An 18,791-nucleotide genomic window follows, 5' to 3' on the forward strand; every position below is an offset into this window, starting at 1 on the left:
GGATGAACATAACCTTGTTAGAAAAAATAAAAGCAATGTTGAGGGTTGCAGACCTAGAGAAAGCTTTTTGGGTAGAAGCAGCTAATACTGCCTGTTATTTGGTGAATCGGACTCCGTCAACTGCAATTGAGTTGAAAACACCAATGGAGATGTGGAATGGCAAACCAATTGATTATTCAAACCTCCATTTATTTGGAAGTAGTTTATACGTGATGTACAATGCCTAAGGAATTTCAAAATTAGATCCAAAATCGAGAAAATGTAAATTCTTGGGGTATGCTGATGGAGTAAAGAGGTATCGCTTGTGGGATCCCACAACCCGCAAAGTGATTATCAGCAGGGATGTTATCTTTGTAGAAGATAAACTACAAAGAAAAGAAGAATATGATAATATTAAAAAAGAAAAGTCAGAAACTATAGAGATTCAAGTTGAAAATAAGTTTGAACAAAGAGATTCTTTTGAAGCAGATCTAGAGCACGATGAATCAAAACTAGAAAATTCTAAAGCTCCAATAACTCATCAATTAGATCATGTGAAAAGACGTCCCAATTGAAACTCAGATTATGTTATAGAAGGTAATATTGCATATTGTCTTTTGACAGAGGACGGTGAGCAATCAACATTCTAAGAGGTAATAAACATATTAAATGCTTCACAATGGATGACGACAATGCAAGAATAAATTGAACCCTTAATAAAAATAATACATGGGACATTGTGTCACTACCACAAAAAAGGAAGCCAATTGGTAATCAATGGGTCTTCAAAATCAAGTGAAATGGTGATGATCAAGTGGAGAGGTATCGTGCAAGACTAGTGGTCGAAGGATATGCTCAGAAAGAAGGCATTTATTTCAATAAAAAATTCTCATGTGGTTCGACTAACAACGATTCGGGTAGTCTTGGCAATGTGTGCTACATTGAACTTACATCTAGAGCAACTAGATGTTAAAACAACTTTTCTTCATAGAGATCTTGAATAATAGATATATATGATCCAACATGAAGGTTTTGGAAAAAAAAGGAAAAAAGAACTTGGTTTGCAGATTGAAAAAATCTCTGTACGATCTAAAACAAGCACCAAGGTGTTGGTATAAGAGATTTGATTCCTTCATACGTGCCTTGGATACAACAGACTTAATGCAGACCCTTGTGCTTATTACATGAGGTTTGGTGAAAATGATTTTGTAATATTATTGTTATATATGGATGACATGTTGGTTACAAGCCCCAACAAAGATCATACTATAAAATTAAAGGCACAATTGACTAGGAAAATTGAAATGAAGGATTTGGGACCAACAAACAAGATTCTATGGATGCAAATTCACCGAGATATAAGTAATAGGAAGATTTGACTTTCACAAAAGAATTACTTGAAGATCTTGTCACGATTCAATATGCAAGATTGTAAGCCAATTTCTACTCCTCTTCCTAATAACTTCAAATTATCCTCCAATATGAGTCCTAGTAGTGAAAAAGAGAGGATGGAGATGTCTCTAGTACCATATGCATCAATATTGGGAAGTTTAATGTTTGTTATGATATGCAAAAACCAGACATTGCACAACTAGTGGGAGTAGTTAGTCGATACATGGAAAATATTGGAAAAGTGCTTTAGAATGACGTAAAGAGGATCCTAAGATATATCAAAGGGACCTTAAATGTTGCATTATGTTACGGAGGATCAAACTTTCTTATCAGAGGGTATGCCAATTCTAACTATGCAGGGGATTTAGATAAAAGCAAATCACTATAGGATATGTGTTCAAAGTTGTTGGTGGAGCTGTAATTTGGGTTTCAAAACTGAAATCAGTTGTTGTTACGCCAACAACAGAAGTAGAATATGTAGTAGCTACTCAAGCCAATAAAGAAGCAATTTGGTTAAAATGCTATTGGAGGAGCTTGAGCATAATTAAGAGTATGTCTCTTTGTTTTATAACAGTCAGAACAGAGCACTTTGCATTTGGCAAGGAATATAACATTTCATTCAAGGACAAAACACATACGAGTTCAACACTATTTAATTCGTGAAAAGGTGGAAGAAGGGACAATAGATATGCATCAAATTCATACCAAAGGCAATATAGCAGATTTCATGCCAAAAACGATCAATGCTGATAAATTTACTTGGTTTCGATCCTCTTGTGGCATGTTAGAGACATAAGCAAAACAAATGGTACGAGGTAGAAAAAATGGTGTGTGGGAGATTGTTAAAAGTTACATCACCTGGAGTGCATTAGTGCACCATTTGGTGTAAATGAAAGGTTTCAAACGAATGCAGTAATGGTGTCAGTTTTGGTTTAAAATTGGAAAAGGAAAATCATTCATTTATTCCCTAAACTTTAGGCTATTTACAAATTTGGTCCCTTAAACTCAACTATAAATAGCTTGGACATTTTCCATTTCTTCATATCAAAATCATTTCATTATTCTCTTCTACTCTAGAGAAATTAGAGAGTTTCTATTGTAATTGTTTTCTCCTTTTTATCAAGAGATAATTATTCTTGCTTTCTTCTTGTTAAATCGAGAGAAGTTGTAACTCCTATTTTTTAATAGTGAAATTCTTCTACCTTTGCCCGTGGTTTTTACCATATATTATTCAGGGGTTTTTCATGTAAAATTTGTGTCCACTTTACCTTCATTATTATTTTTTCAAATTATCAGTTGCGATTTTACTCTATCTGACGACCGTATTCCGCAACAGAAGTCACTTACAACTATTGATAACTTTAGTGTGAAATTTAAAGACCAAATTAAAAGAAAAGAATAACATACGAGGCAAAAAATAAATCATAAAATTTTGTTAAAAAAGAAACATGTACATTACGTGTTGTAGACTCATGTTAACATTAGAAATTAACACAAATCGGTTACAGCAGACAAGAGACAATTGTGCGTATGTGTGGGTCTTAACTCCAATCACTCATTAATAAAAAGTTGAAGGTTATATTCAAATAATCATAAAAGTTTAATACTCAACTAATGTGATTTTTTAATATTTTAGGTTAATTTTAAGGTAGTATAAGTTTATAATTTTCTTAACTGATAATACATACATAATCTACAAATATAATTGTTTAAACCTAAGACCTATAAAGAAAGTAAATAATCTTTTACTATTGAGATCCTTGATGGGTCTCAATTTATGCGAAATATAATATATATAGAATATAGTTATAAAGACAATACCCAAGTCAAACATATACTCGAACACATTTGAGTTTGTGTAGTATTATCATCATATAAACAATTTTAATATATATGTTATTAATTTATATTATACATTCATTTTTGTTCGTATTATGTTTCTTATTACGTGCAATTACTATCAACTTATAGATAATTCATTCGTCATTTTATTTTAGGAAAAATTATATAAATGATCAATGAAATATAAATAAATTTTTGTTTTCGACATTGAAATTTTAAAGTAATAAAATAGTCACTAAAATTATTATTATGTAATAAATTGGTACTCGACCTTTAACAGTCATTACCTCATTAACATGTGACTAATATGGCACGTTTGGGTGATTGAATTAACCAATACCATATTAACACACTTTGAACATCCACTTTGACTTGAATTTTACTGTCATTCATGTGAAGAAATATAATTTCACAAATTAAAATGTCAATTTTAACCGTAAATTCACCCACATTTCAAAATTAAGAAGGAATGAGCATGTGGTCTTATGGAGATAAAAACCATATTTGCTGTATCAGGTGTTCATACGGAATTGGTTTTCTCTGTGTCGTAACCGGTTTTCGTCCGGGCACGAATTTTTTTACTTGGCGGGAAAAGTGATGTGAATAAATGGTTTTTAAAATAATTTGGGAGTCGTCATCGGTCTTTTGGGTTAGGTAGGTCGAATACCTAAAAATCATCCTTTAAAAGAGTTTTTAAGAAAACATCGATTAAAAGATAAACTGATCTACGTTTTAACCAAAAAATCGTTCTTTTTAATAATAAAAAGGGATTCGTGGTCGGCTACGTTTAGGGAAGGATTAGCACCCCTACAACGCCCAAAATTGGTACTTTTTAATTATAAATTGTCTCTATTATTAGAAATTTAAGAATTCAAAGATATATTTAATTTATAATTATGTTATTTCAAATTTTATTACTATAATTTTTAAAAATATATTAATTTAAATATATTTATAAAAATATTTATTTATTTAGAAATATCAGAAAAGGACTTCTAGGTGCCTTAAGACAGCTCTTTTCTTCGATATTAAAAAAATAAATATTAAAATTTTAATAATTTAAATAAAACTAAATTATAATTTTTATAATGTTTAATTATTTAAAATATCAGAATAGGACATCCAGTTGTTTTAAGACTGCCTTTTTCTTTGATATTGAAAATAAATAAACATTATTATTTAAAAGAATATAGATATATATTTATATGAATAAGATAATAATAATAAAATAATTATGAAAATAATAATTTAAACATATAAAATTAAAATATAAATAAACAATGAGTAAAATAAATAAAATTAAAATTAAATATAAAAAGTAATAAAACTTATAATTAAAATTGGTGACTAAATTATGACGTATCAAGATTAAAAGCTCTAGTTTGAAATATTATGAAAACTAGGTGTTACTAATGTAATTAATCCTTAATTAATTAATTAGAGGTCAAAATAAAAGTTATTAAAGTTGTAAGGACTAAATACGGTATTTACCCTAAATATATATAAGTATACAGGCTAGGACTAAATTATAAACTAAATAAAATCGAAAGACCGAATTAAAAGGTTCAAGATTTGATTTCAGTGACCAAAATGAAAAGTTACAAAACTGTGGTGGCAGCGGGTATAGTTTACCCATGTGAGAAATTACAGATATACCCCTTCCCCAAAACGGCGTCGTTTGGGGAAGGGTTTAAAAATCCCTTAAGGCCGGCCCTTAAGGGTCTGCTTCTCACTTTCATCTTTCCTCTTCTCTCTCTAGCTGAGAGAGAAGAAAAACTCTCTCGCCTCTCTCTAGTTTTCTGTCGCCGGCCGTCCACCACCAACGGCGCCGATCACCACCGTCGGCCGCCACCAACGGTTACCGGAATTCCCAAATTACCTTAGAGTGTAGATCTCGACCTCCTAAGGTCGAATATGGCCTTCGCTTGTCCTAAAACGCTTTAGATCGTTCTAGATCTAAAATAAATCGAAGGTTTTACCTTCGGTTTTACAATGATTCCGGTGGTTCCAAATAGTTTGGAGGCTTTTATGATGGTAAGATGCTCCTTTTCCTTTTCTTTCTGGTTATTGGGTGTCGATTTGTTCTCGTATTCTACTCTCTGTTTGGTTCACTGTTCTTACCGTGGCTTTCTGTTTGTGTGTTGGTTGCCCCTCTGTTTTGGTTATCTCCGATTCTTCCTCTCTGTTCATTTTTGCAGGTACGATGGCTTTATAGCCATCTCGGTCGCTTGCTCGGACCGGTTAAAGGAATGGAGTTCGGTGAGTCACCGAGCTATGTGGTGACTCACCATAGAGCTCGACATGTGGAGGGGCAGCTGGCTTCTGGAGGCTTCTGGCGAGGCGGCGATTTCGTGGCGTGGCACTGGCAACTGGAACGTCTGGAAGCAACGGCGGCGGCCGCGTGGCCCTAGGGTTATGATACCCTAGGGTTTTTTTGCTGGACTGCATCAGGGCCGTTGGATCATATTAGATCCAAAGGCTGAGGATCTGTGTCGGCTGGGATGAGGATGATAAAACCCTAACTGGGTTTTAGGGTTTATTTTGGGCCGACTCTGTTGGGCCTGATTGTCTGTATTTGTGCTTGTAATAATTAATAAATAATATATATTATTAATATTAATAATAATTATAATTATAATAATAAAAATAATTTTAATAATAATAATAAATTTAAATTTAAAATGAAAAAAAATTGATGTCTACAGCTGCCCCTCTTTGCTCATCCTTGTGTTAACAAGAATAGAGCAAAGACGAAAAAGACATTAATTTTGTCATTTGGATTCTTTTGAGAAGGATGGAAATGTTGAAAACATCATGCACTGAAGGGCTTACAGATGACCCGAAGGTTTTGAAAACATCATGCACTGAAGGACTTACAGATGACCCTAAGGCTTTGAAAACACCAAAAAGCTCCCGAAGGCTTTTTGAAAACATCATGCACTGTAGGACTTACAGATGACCCGAAGGTTTGAAAACATCAAAAAGCTCTCGAAGGCTTTTTTGGAAACATCATGCACTGTAGGACTTACAGATGACCCGAAGGTTTGAAAACATCAAAAAGCTCCCGAAGGCTTTTTGGAAACATCATGCACTGCAGGACTTACAGATGACCCTAAGGCTTTGAAAATATCAAAAAGCCGAAGGCTTTTTGGAAACATCATGCACTGCAGGACTTACAGATGACCCTAAGGCTTTGAAAACATCAAAAAGCTCCTTGAAGGCTTTTTGGAAACATCATGCACTGTAGGACTTACAGATGACCCGAAGGTTTGAAAACATCAAAAAGCTCCCGAAGGCTTTTTGGAAACATCATGCACTGTAGGACTTACAGATGACCCGAAGGTTTGAAAACATCAAAAAGCTCCCGAAGGCTTTTTGGAAACATCATGCACTGCAGGACTTACAGATGACCCTAAGGTTTGAAAACATCAAAAAGCTCCCGAAGGTTTTTTGGAAACATCATGCACTACAGGACTTACAGATGATCCTAAGGCTTTAAAAATATCAAAAAGCTCCCGAAGGCTTTTTGGAAACATCATGCACTGCAGGACTTACAGATGACCCTAAGGCTTTGAAAACATCAAAAAGCTCCCAAAGGCTTTTTGGAAACATCATGCACTGTAGGAGTTACAGATGACCCGAAGGTTTGAAAACATCAAAAAGCTCCCGAAGGCTTTTTGGAAACATCATGCACTGTAGGACTTACAGATGACCCGAAGGTTTGAAAACATCAAAAAGCTCCCGAAGGCTTTTTGGAAACATCATGCACTACAGGACTTACAGATGACCCTAAGCCTTTGAAAATATCAAAAAGCTCCCGAAGGCTTTTTGGAAACACCATGCACTGCAGGACTTACAGATGACCCTAAGGCTTTGAAAATATCAAAAAGCTCCCGAATGCTTTTTGGAAACATCATGCACTGTAGGACTTACAGATGACCCTAAGGTTTTGAAAACATCAAATAGCTCCCGAAGGCTTTTTGGAAACATCATGCACTGCAGGACTTACAGATGACCCTAAGGCTTTGAAAACATCAAAAAGCTCCCGAAGGCTTTTTGGAAACATCATGCACTGCAGGACTTACAGATGTGGGAAATTGTTTACTAAGTAAGAAACTATGAAAATCGTTTTCTTACTTTTCAATAATTTCATTTTAGAAAAGATTGAATGAGAAACTAAGGAAATCGTTTTCTCATTATTTTTCTAAATAACATGTTGATTGGGTAACATGCCCCAATCTCAAGATAATGCTCATTTTTGTGGATTGCGTCCATCTCTTCTTCAGATGTTTGCATGATTCCTGTATTTATGGTTTTGAATACCTTCTTTGTGTAAGGTATTTTTTTACCATGAATCTTCTTGTTCTTCCGAAGATCTGTAAAACTTCATGTTTGAATGCACTCAGATGTATCAATGAAATGCACTGTCTTTTGTGTAAATGATATTCTTATGAATGCATGAATGTTGATGCAATCTTCATTTGACTTCAAAGTGGTGAACTTGGTCTTCATTCACTTCATCATTTATTGCCAGGGTCACCTCTGGATATAAGTGTAGAAACTTATGCTATCAAGCTTGCATTTCTGCAGAATCATCTGATCAACCTGTATCTTGGCGTCTTCTTTGTTTCATGAAAGTTTCAGAAGAAATGTTTCATTTATGGAACTCTTGCTGTAGTCAAAATTATGACCCTGATGCCCCATTTTGTCTTGGATAAAACCAACTTTATTTGCTTGGACTTGTGTATAAATCCCATAAAGCTTTTATCTTTGAAAAGAGAATCTATCATCTTTAAAAAGAGAGTCTATCATCTTTGAAGAGTGTAGATGTAGATATGCCTGACTCAGCAGGGATTAATTAGGAGAGTAGAGTCTGTTCTAATTTGACTCTTTGAAACACATTTCAAGGAAGATTTATCCCAATTCCTTTCATGTATCCATATATAATCAGATCTTGAATAAGGCAACTTGGACCATATCATGTCGAGATGTTTAACAACAACCTATCGTTCAACCTAGTTTCTTGTTGTAAAATTTCAGCTCTCCTTTTGTAGAAAGAAATCTTCATCATATCTCATTTCTAATCTTGGGGTTGAAGAAGACAAAATTTATCTTGGATCAATAAAGGAAAACCATATGATAATAACATTGGTTCAGTACCAGAATAACTGGTTCGTAAAACATTTGACAACACATTCTTCATCTCATGTGGTTTCAGTTCAGATGTTCGTAAAGCGTTTGACAACACATTCATCCTTTTCTGTGGCTTCTGCCAAGATTTCTCAATCATGGAAGCTCTTTGCCTAGTGTTCAAAGCTTTTGAATGATGTCACAAGACCATTTGAGAACAAAACTCAGTGGGGATTCAAGTGTAATGTTGGTATGACCAAAAAGTTGGTCAAATTCACAAAATGTGCTGGTATCGAATTGAATAGGAGATACCAACAAATCTTGATATCATCTATGATAAACCAAATAGATGAAAACTCAGTTCAGTCTAGCTGACAATGATAATCCCAGTAACAACATGAATAACAATAATATAAATGAGTTGAGTCTCCCTTTTCAATGTCATCAAGTAAGCAAAAACTGATGTGTAAAATAGTTTCATAATCCCAACAGTATGGTTGAAACTATCTGCCAGGAATCTCAAAGAAATATTTTCAATTATCACCGACACAAAAAGGCCAAATTCAAAGCTAAGATCTCGAGGAACTGAACCCTGGATCGAGTAGTCTCCTGGGGATAATTTTTATTCATGCAACTGTGATGTAGCAAAGATCGCGCTATCATGTGACATATGGTTTTAAGAAGATTGGTTATTTGAAACCATACTTGCTACATAAATATTTGTTCAACAACAGGACCCTAATACAACTGCCTGATGAACGAAACAATTATGTGTAGTCAGCTCGACTATCACTGTTTCACTATTTTTATTCTTCATATCTTTATTTCTTTTTGGAAATATTTGTTCAAGTCAATGATCTTGACACAGGATGATATGGGTCTTCATCATGTCCCAGCATTTTGCTAATATAAATATTCAAGATACATCAATATTCCCGATTCTGATTTGAAAAGGGTTTTCAGCATGCCCCAACATTTGTTTCTTGTTAATCTGAGCCTTCAAAATGCCCCACATGGATCTGTCTGAAGGAACCTTTAAAATGCCCCAATATTTGCTGATACAGATGTTAAAAGTGTGCTCAACATTACTTCTTGTTGAGATGAGCCTTCAAAAATGCCCAAATATTCATACCGACGTGAGCCTTCAAAATGCCCCAATATTCTATTTCTGTTTGAAATGGGCTTTCAAGATGCCTCAATATTCTTCTTTTGATTCACTCTCAATGTCTGTTTAACTGAAATGTCATGATCCCCACGAGGTCCAATTTTGACAATGAACTATTGTAGGTACTTGTGGTTTTATTCCTGCCCCAAATCTGTTTACCTTGAATACTCTCATTCTGGTGTCACTAAACAGTAGTATTGTCAAATAACTAAAATTCTCTTTATGTTGTCACAAACTTAAGAAGTATTCAATCATTCTGACAGAAACGTCTGAGATATGTGTCTTCTGAATGAGGTGACCATTTTCTGTATCTGGAGGGATTTAGTCAGACAGAGCAGTAAAAAATAGCTTGGTAATCCGTTCCAGGCTGACACAGTGGCTTATCATCTTTCAGTGAAGGTCATCTCTGAAATATACTTTTCTTTGGGAAAAAAACCAATTTCTACAAGCAGTAATCTGATGCAATAGCAAGACTACATATACAGTGGTACAGGCTCTTCAAAAATCCACACCCATGCAACATGTTGATTCTGATAACAACTCATCTGATTATGAAGCGATCTTTCAGGATGATTTCACAGATATTGATAGTTCTTCTGATATCGAGGAAATCCTGAATTCTGATTCTGATGAGGAGAATAAACTGTTATACTTGATAAAAATAGGATATTCAGAGGTTGAGGCTTCAATAGCCATGGAGAGATGTGGTCTGAATTCATCAATTGTAGAGTTGACAGATTTTATATGTGCTGATCAACTGGCTAAGGCTACTGACACACTTCTTCCGGTAGAAGATAGGAAGCCATTATGCAATGATCCCAATTACAGGAAAAAGCGAAACTTGGGCTATGATTTTCTTAAAAAAGAAGCAGAGGAAGTTTGAAAAGAAGCTTCTTAATGAAGACGATCATGCAGTTCATCTTTCAATTCTAATGATTGGTTCTGTGGTTCCTTGAACCAGATCAGATAACTAAAAGAACATTTCCAGAAGATGCTATTGGGTCTCCTTATTTCTACTATGAGCAAATTCATCTTTCAAATCCAATGATTGGTTTTTGGGGTTAATACCAAACCATATCAGATAACTCAAAGAACACTTCCAGAAGATGCTATTGAGTCTTCTTATTTCTACTATGAGCACATGGCACTTGCTCCAGTTAATGTTTGGACTGAAATGTCACATTATTGATGTTGTAAAACCAAAACTTGTAGATTCAAAGTATTTTCATACTACTACACTGAAAATGGGCTATATTCATAATCTGCCAATTGAGAACATATTTCCTCTTATTCTGCTTCCTCCATGTGCCATACATGATGCTTTTCCATTGACAAAGAACTGATGGCCTTCCTGGAATCCAAGAACAAAGTTGAACTGTTTATAAACATGTACAGGAAATGCCAAATTGACAGAAAGGATCTGTAAGGCTCTTGAAGCTTATGACAATGAGCCACCTTCGAGTGTCTAGAAGTATGTTCTTGATGAGTGCTGAAAATGGAATCTGGTATGGGTTGGAAAGAATAAAGTTACTCCACTTGAATCTGATGAGGTGGAAATGCTTCTAGGTTTCCTTAAAAACCATACATGAGGATCTGTATAGAGACATGTTCCATGGTGGTATCAATGTCCTGTCTCTTTTCTCTGGGATCAATGATGCAGAAGTTGCCTTTTACTGTCTTGGCATACTTTTGAAAACAGATGTGTAAGAACTGAATGATGATCGGTTGGAGCAATTGATGAGTAATTTTGTCAAATTCGACCTTGTTGTCAGTGGCATCCAGCGTAACAACCTTACTGGAAGAAATAAACATCATTGTGATGGGCTTGAAGATTTTTGTTGGTGCATTTACTTGCAATGATTGCTACAACAAACTGTCTCTTCTGCTGCTCCAATATATCCCACTCTTTTCGCATCATGGAACGATTTAGTTGACAGTAAAACTGGTTATCTTCAACTTTTGGAATTCTATAACCAATGTTACCCTATATAAAAGGCCTATAAGGATAGATTCTGTTCCAATGTCTTGTTCTGTGCCATAAATCCTCAAATTCAAATTCAGCAATCTTCTGAAGGACATAATGGATATAATCTTGTCAAGGAAATTGATCAGTATGAAAAAGGCAGCAATGCTGTATCAAGACTTGAGTCAACATCATGGTATAACCAGAGTGCATGTAGTGACTTGTTCATGGCTTTATGATGTAATCTTCTAGAGAACATGAATTGATGGCTGGGGAAAATAATCTGTCTGGTGATGCTTATCGCCCTCAGCATGAGATAAACGATAATCTTTCTTGATGGATTGCTAATAATATCATAGGAGAGTGTCACAAGTTTAATTCTCCAGACTTTCTGGCTTTTTGGACCACTTGCCTTCAAAAATGTGAAGTGTTTCATCATTCTGGCCTCGTTCATTCTTTTTCTACAACAGAGGTAGAATAAGCAACAATTGCTTTAAGGACCTTCCTCATTTGAGACTGTCCTGTTTGAAAATATTTTTTTCCTTTCTTTATTGAAGAATGAAAGAATTTTACAAAGTATTGCCCTTCTCAGGTTCACAATAGAATCAGATCATAAACAATGAGTTTAATAAATATCAAATAAATCAACTACACTTTTAAATCATTCAAAAATCATAGTTCTATGGCAAGTGTCAAAATTATTGACTGATTTGAGGTGTAGGTTGATTCTGGTAAAGTAAGGTCCTTTCAAGTTGGTTCAGTATGTCGTTACTAACTTGAAGAAAAGGTTGTTATGCTCATCTTGTAAAGATGCTTCTCGTTTCTAAAATCTCAGGAACGTCTTTGGGATATGCGGTGCTTCATTTAAGAGCTAAAAATCGTTTCTTATGTCGTTGTTGCACCATTCAATATTCGAGCCACCTTTTCAGGTTTTCAACTCGAATCCTCCTTTGGTTCTAAAATGTTATTTAAAAATTTACATCTTGAACCCCCCTTTTATCATTTTTTATATCATGCATTAAAGATTTTAAAAACTAATTTTTGCAAATAAAAATCAATCTTGGGAGGTGGAATGAATTCTAGAGATATCATCTTTTACTTAGAAATCCATGTATGATTAGAATGGACTTTTCAGGTACGTAACGTAGGCCATGGCTTATGGTTACGAAAGAAAGGGATAAAAAGGCCCAAATAAGTGTTTAAGGGTAATCAAACCAAGGATCAATTCATTCTGATGTCATCAATCTTTCCTTGCTTAACTTGGATCTGCTTTGTTGGGGATTTTTCATCATCTGGATCCCTCTAGACTGCCAAATTTTGGATTCATTTCCATTTTCTCCTATCTTCAGCATTTCTTGCTCTTCTTGTTTGTACTTGATTAACCTTGTAATTTGAGGCTCAATAAGCCATCCATCTTGATTCAATTTTCCTTTTTTTTCCTTTTTTCTTTTTTCCTTTTTTTCTTTTTTTCCTTTTTCCTTTTTTCCTTTTTCCTTTTTTCCTTTTTCCTTTTTCCTTTCTTTGCTGGATTTTTCTTTCTTCTTTCTTTGCTGGATGAGTATAATACTTCAATTGCTTTGAGCACCTCCTTTTCCTTTTGCATTTTGGAGATTTTCCATTATTCTTAATTGGATTGATCTTCAAGCACTCTGTATTTGACATACCTTGTAGTTCAAAACTTTCTTGACTTCATGGAAACTTGTCTTCGTAATAAAACTGTATTGACAATCTTTATTCTTGTGGGCAAATATCCTTCACTTTACCCCCCAATGTGGAGGGTGATCCTTGGTTAGGGTTGAATCAAAAGAAAAATAATTCAGGCTCAAGTGGGGACAACAAAGGATATATATATATTAAAGGATAAATGAAATAATGTCGTTCGTCATCTCATACACAGAAACCTTTGTAAAAAGAGGTATCTCCAGGGGGATGAATATTCAAGATTAATTTTACTTACATGAAAAATGTAATTAATGCATGATATATTTATTTCAATCAATCACTTTCCCCTTCTTCTTTGAGTATGTCCTAATCACTCGAAATTATCATCAATAAGTTGGTCCATGATGCCTCATCTCGTCTCTTCTTGAAGTAAAATTCACGGATAATTGAAAGTTTGGTTCTTTTGAGGTCTTTTGGTTTATAATGGTTTTGTGTTTGGAAGGATAAATGTGTGACTCTTAAAGTCATGTATATATGGTGGAAGGTAATATCATCAATCAACTCTATCCGATAAGGTAAACATCTAGAGTTGGTGTCTCAAAAACAGGTAGAGACATTTCTTCAGAATCTCAGATAAATGTAGTGTCAGGATTTGGTTTTGGTAAGGGTCGAGTAATTGGAATTGGATGGGATATTGAAGATATAATTTTACCACTTGCCAATAGATCTATAACTCTTGAAAAATTAAAAGAATATTTAATCTACTTGATACTCAATAATCTCAAGATTAAAATTTGACTCCTTGCTCATAACCATAAAAGAAACACATATTTATTTATTGCACAAAAGACGGAGAAAGGAACAAAAAACATATTCAAACAGGATGCTAAAAGTAGAAAGGTACTACAGTGGTAGATATCAACTTCCACTTGTTTATGCATCATGCCTCATTATTCCTATGGTGTTGGGTATGTAATAGGATCAGGGTTCTTTTCTTCATTTGTCCCCCATTTCTTGATCATTTCTTGTGTCAAAACCCCTTTGTCAACAAACATCTCAATTTCTTTTAACAGTGGCCTACAATTGCCTGTAGAATGCCCCTTTACCCCCAGGTGGAAATTACAAACACTATCTTGATCATAGCTATGAGCAGAAGGGTTTGATGTCACTTTAGTTGGTCTTGGTGTGATGTATTGACCTTTAACCAAATGAGGATACAAGTCTGAAATGGAAGTTTGGAACACTTCCAAAGTTTTTCTTGATCGCGTGACTTTCTTTGGTCGATCCGAACAGTTACTTGCTCTTTTTCTTTTGCAATTGCGAGGACTCTGGATGTGACATTCATTCACATGATCAGCTTTTGCTTTTTGATCCGTTGGGCTCCTGGATGTGACTTTTGAGTTTTCTTCATTGATTACATTCTCAATTAAATCTCCACTTGTCATAAGATTCTTGAATTCCTTCGTCGGATTTGCCTGCATTAACTCGCAGAAAGGAGCGGGAATGGAATCCCGAAACATACGTGATATTTCTTCTTCTAATATGGGAGGTTTAACTTGTGCTGCCACTCCTCTCCATCTTAAGGCATATTCTTGAAATCTTTCATTAGTTTTCTTCTTTACTCTTCGAAGATCCATACGTGTTGGAGCTAAGCCTTTAACATACCGATATTGTCCCAAAAATGCATCAGCTAGATCTACCCATCTCTTGATCTGTTCTTGGGTCAACTGATTGTACCAGACTACTGTTGGGCCAACAAGACTATCATGGAAAGAGTGAATTAATAGATCATCAGAACTCAAATATCCTTCCATTTTTCTGTAAAACATTCTCAAATGGATTAAGGGACAACTGGTTCCATCATATTTCTCAAAATCAGGCATTTTGAATTCATGGGGAATAATCAAATCTGGAACCAAACTGAGTTCTCTTGCTTCTAGTTCTTTGTGGGAAGTATCAACACATTTCATATTTTTGATTCCTTCATTCATCCTCTTAAATCTTTCTTCATATTGTGAATAATGAACTAGGCTATTCTTTGGGTTCAAGTGGGATGCCACATAGTATATTCTTCTTGACTCTTCATTCTGATAGCATGGTTGCTCTTTAGCAATTATCTTTTCTTTATCAGATGCCACACACTGAATAATTTGATTTGATCCATCTGGTACTGAATCTGATGTTTCTTTCCTTATATCCTGAGGTAACCCTGTCAATTGTTCTAGCCACTTATCTTGTAGTCCCTCATAAGATTGCTCCATTGTTTTCATGATGATGGTACAGTAAAATGAATGAATGACCTTGGTTTTACTGTTACAAAACCTTTCATTAATTATTAACATGTTTTTATAATTAATGTATATAACAATACTAAAAAAATGTAATGTAAATGCGAAAATGCATAAATGAAAAAAAAAGAATGCAAACTGTGTAATGCAAAGATGTAAAAAGTAAGAATACAAAATGAAAATGCACAGATACAAAATGTAAATGCATGTATGAAAATGTGTTACTCAAGAGTGATCATCTTAGAACATATTTCATTGAACACAAAAGTCTCGGTACATCAAACAAAGCTTTTACATGTAGGGAATAACTTTCAGTCCTAACTTCAACAAAACTTTACATATAGGGAATAACTTTCCCATTTTCTTCTCTAAAACCAAGTTAGTTTATCAGCTTATGGGCCATATTGCTTGTCTGGACTGCAGCTTCTTCCATGACATTTTGGTGTTCTTTCATCTCCTATGTCAATTATCAGAGTTGCTCATTTTCCTTTGTGAGAGAACATTTGTGTTCAAAAAGTTTTTGGACAAGATCTTCATGTATGTTGCAACTCTTTTTCAGTTTGGTGACCCCTTCTATCCACTCTTCTGGGGTGTTCCCTATGCCAGCATTTTAAAAGGCTTGACTGACCTTCTGGAAATCTTCATGTATGGTTTCCATTTTCGTGCTCAATTCCTTGTTTTGATCCTTCAAATGACGTATTTGAGCTTCGAATCTCAGCAAATCTTCTTCCTTTTGGACGTCCCTCCTGATGCTCTTACCTTTGAATACATTTGGTGTTGATCTGACAGGATCTTCAATTACCAAACTAGGTTGATCATTTATTATAAACTGCAAGATTCCCTGATCCAAAAGACTTTGGACTCGACGTTTGAAGGCAAGACAATTCTCAATGATATGTCCTTGAACTCCGGCATGATATTTACAATAAACGTTGATGTTATACCAATTCGGATACGGAGGTTGGAACGGTTTTTATATAATATGGATCTACTTCTCGTGCTTTAAGTAGCTTCTCATACAACTCTTTATATGATATGGGGATAGTATCAAGATGAGAACCATCTTTTGTCTTGGATTGAACCTGAGTCTTAGACGTCGGGAGCAGACCAAACTTTGATGATTTCTGATTACATGATTTCTTCTCTTCTCTGGGAGCTTTTACAATTGTCATCATTTCTTTGGTATCTCCAGATGACTTGTGAATACGAATGATGATTGTTTGTAATTTCTCAAGTTGGTTAGGATCAGAAGTCCCTTGCATATTTGAGATTGCAGGATTATTAAGCTTTCTCTCTTTCTGTGCAGAAATCTCTTCTCTTTTGGCCAAAACAGATATTCTATCCATCATCTTGGACATCTGCTCTCTTATTTCTCGTATCTCCTCTTGCTCCTTAATGGACACATGATCTCTAGGTGCATAGCTCTCTTCTATCCTCAGAGTTCCCTCGGGATGTCTTTTCTTGGTCGCATCATATTTTGTTTGATCATAAAACTTTTTGTTCATTTACGATTTCTTTCCAATATGATGAACAGTCTTTCAAGTAAATACCTTTTTGGTTATGCCATGATCATGCAACAAAAGAAATCAATATGAACAGATTAGAGCAATGTAACATGCATGAAAAAATAAAAAAATAGAATAGTTAGTACCAACTAATGGAAAAAAAAATCTATTTATCAAGGTATAAATCTTAACCTCATGCTTTCTAGTTCCATGCTTTGTTTGGAAAAAATTAACCTAACCGCATGATTTCTAGTTCGCATGCATTTATTCAGGAAAAGGAAATAAAATAAATTAAAAGCTAGAGCTTATTTCTCCTTTGTGTATACCTATGAACAGAGGTTCAGTATTATCTTAGATCATGTGAATTTCTAGGGTTTATTATATACAGGTTTTCAGTTCTAGGAGTAAAGGTACTCGAACTGTCCTTGTTGATGCCCCCTTGGGCTGTCAACCCTCAATCCTAGTCCATTACAGACTTAAGAGGATCAAGTTCAATTCGAGGGGATACATTTCTCTATACCGGACACGGAGAATAAATTCTCACGAAGACATAGAGCATATGAACCCCAACAGTTACTTGCTAGGTCTGACACAGAGAATAAATTCTCACGAAGACGTCGCTTTCACTCCCACTTAAAAGGGGCAAACTCAATTATAGAGCTTTATGTTATGCAATGCAAGTGTTGTGTGTGAGGATAAATGTTCAAACCTCTAACAGACAAATAAAATAAATAATATCTAAATAAAAAAATTAATAAAATAATATAAAAGTAATAAAAATTTGAAAGAAAAGAATTAAAAATTAAATATATGAATTTTTAATTTCCAACTGATAGAGACTATTTACAATTAATTTTAAAGTTTGACAATTCCCCAGCGGAGTCGCCAAGCTGTTGTAACCGGTTTTCGTCCGGGCACGAATTTTTTACTTGGCGGGAAAAGTGATGTGAATAAATGGTTTTTAAAATAATTTGGGAGTCGCCATCGGCCTTTTGGGTCAGGTAGGTCGAATACCTAAAAATCATCCTTTAAAAGAGTTTTTAAGAAAACATCGATTAAAAGATAAACTGATCTGCGTTTTAACCAAAAATTCGTTCTTTTTAATAATAAAAAGGGATTCGTGGTCGGTTACGTTTAGGGAAGGATTAGCACCCCTACAACGCCCAAAATTGGTACTTTTTAATTATAAATTGTCTCTATTATTAGAAATTTAAGAATTCAAAGATATATTTAATTTATAATTATGTTATTTCAAATTTTATTACTATAATTTTTAAAAATATATTAATTTAAATATATTTATAAAAATATTTATTTATTTAGAAATATCAGAAAAAGACTTCTAGGTGCCTTAAGACAACTCTTTTCTTCGATATTAAAAAAATAAATATTAAAATTTTAATAATTTAAATAAAACTAAATTATAATTTTTATAATGTTTAATTATTTAAAATACCAGAATAGGACATCCAGTTGTTTTAAGACTGCCCTTTTCTTTGATATTGAAAATAAATAAACATTATTAATTAAAAGAATATAGATATATATTTATATGAATAAGATAATAATAATAAAATAATTACAAAAATAATAATTTAAACATATAAAATTAAAATATAAATAAACAATGAGTAAAATAAATAAAATTAAAATTAAATATAAAAAGTAATAAAACTTATAATTAAAATTGGTGACTAAATTATGACATATCAAGATTAAAAGCTCTAGTTTGAAATATTATGAAAACTAGGTGTTACTAATGTAATTAATCCTTAATTAATTAATTAGAGGTCAAAATAAAAGTTATTAAAGTTATAAGGACTAAATACGATATTTACCCTAAATATATATAAGTATACAGGCTA

This window comes from Hibiscus syriacus, unplaced genomic scaffold (genome assembly GCF_006381635.1).
Source record: "Hibiscus syriacus cultivar Baekdansim isolate YM2019G1 unplaced genomic scaffold, ASM638163v2 tig00113726_pilon, whole genome shotgun sequence".
Taxonomy (NCBI): Eukaryota; Viridiplantae; Streptophyta; class Magnoliopsida; order Malvales; family Malvaceae; genus Hibiscus; species Hibiscus syriacus.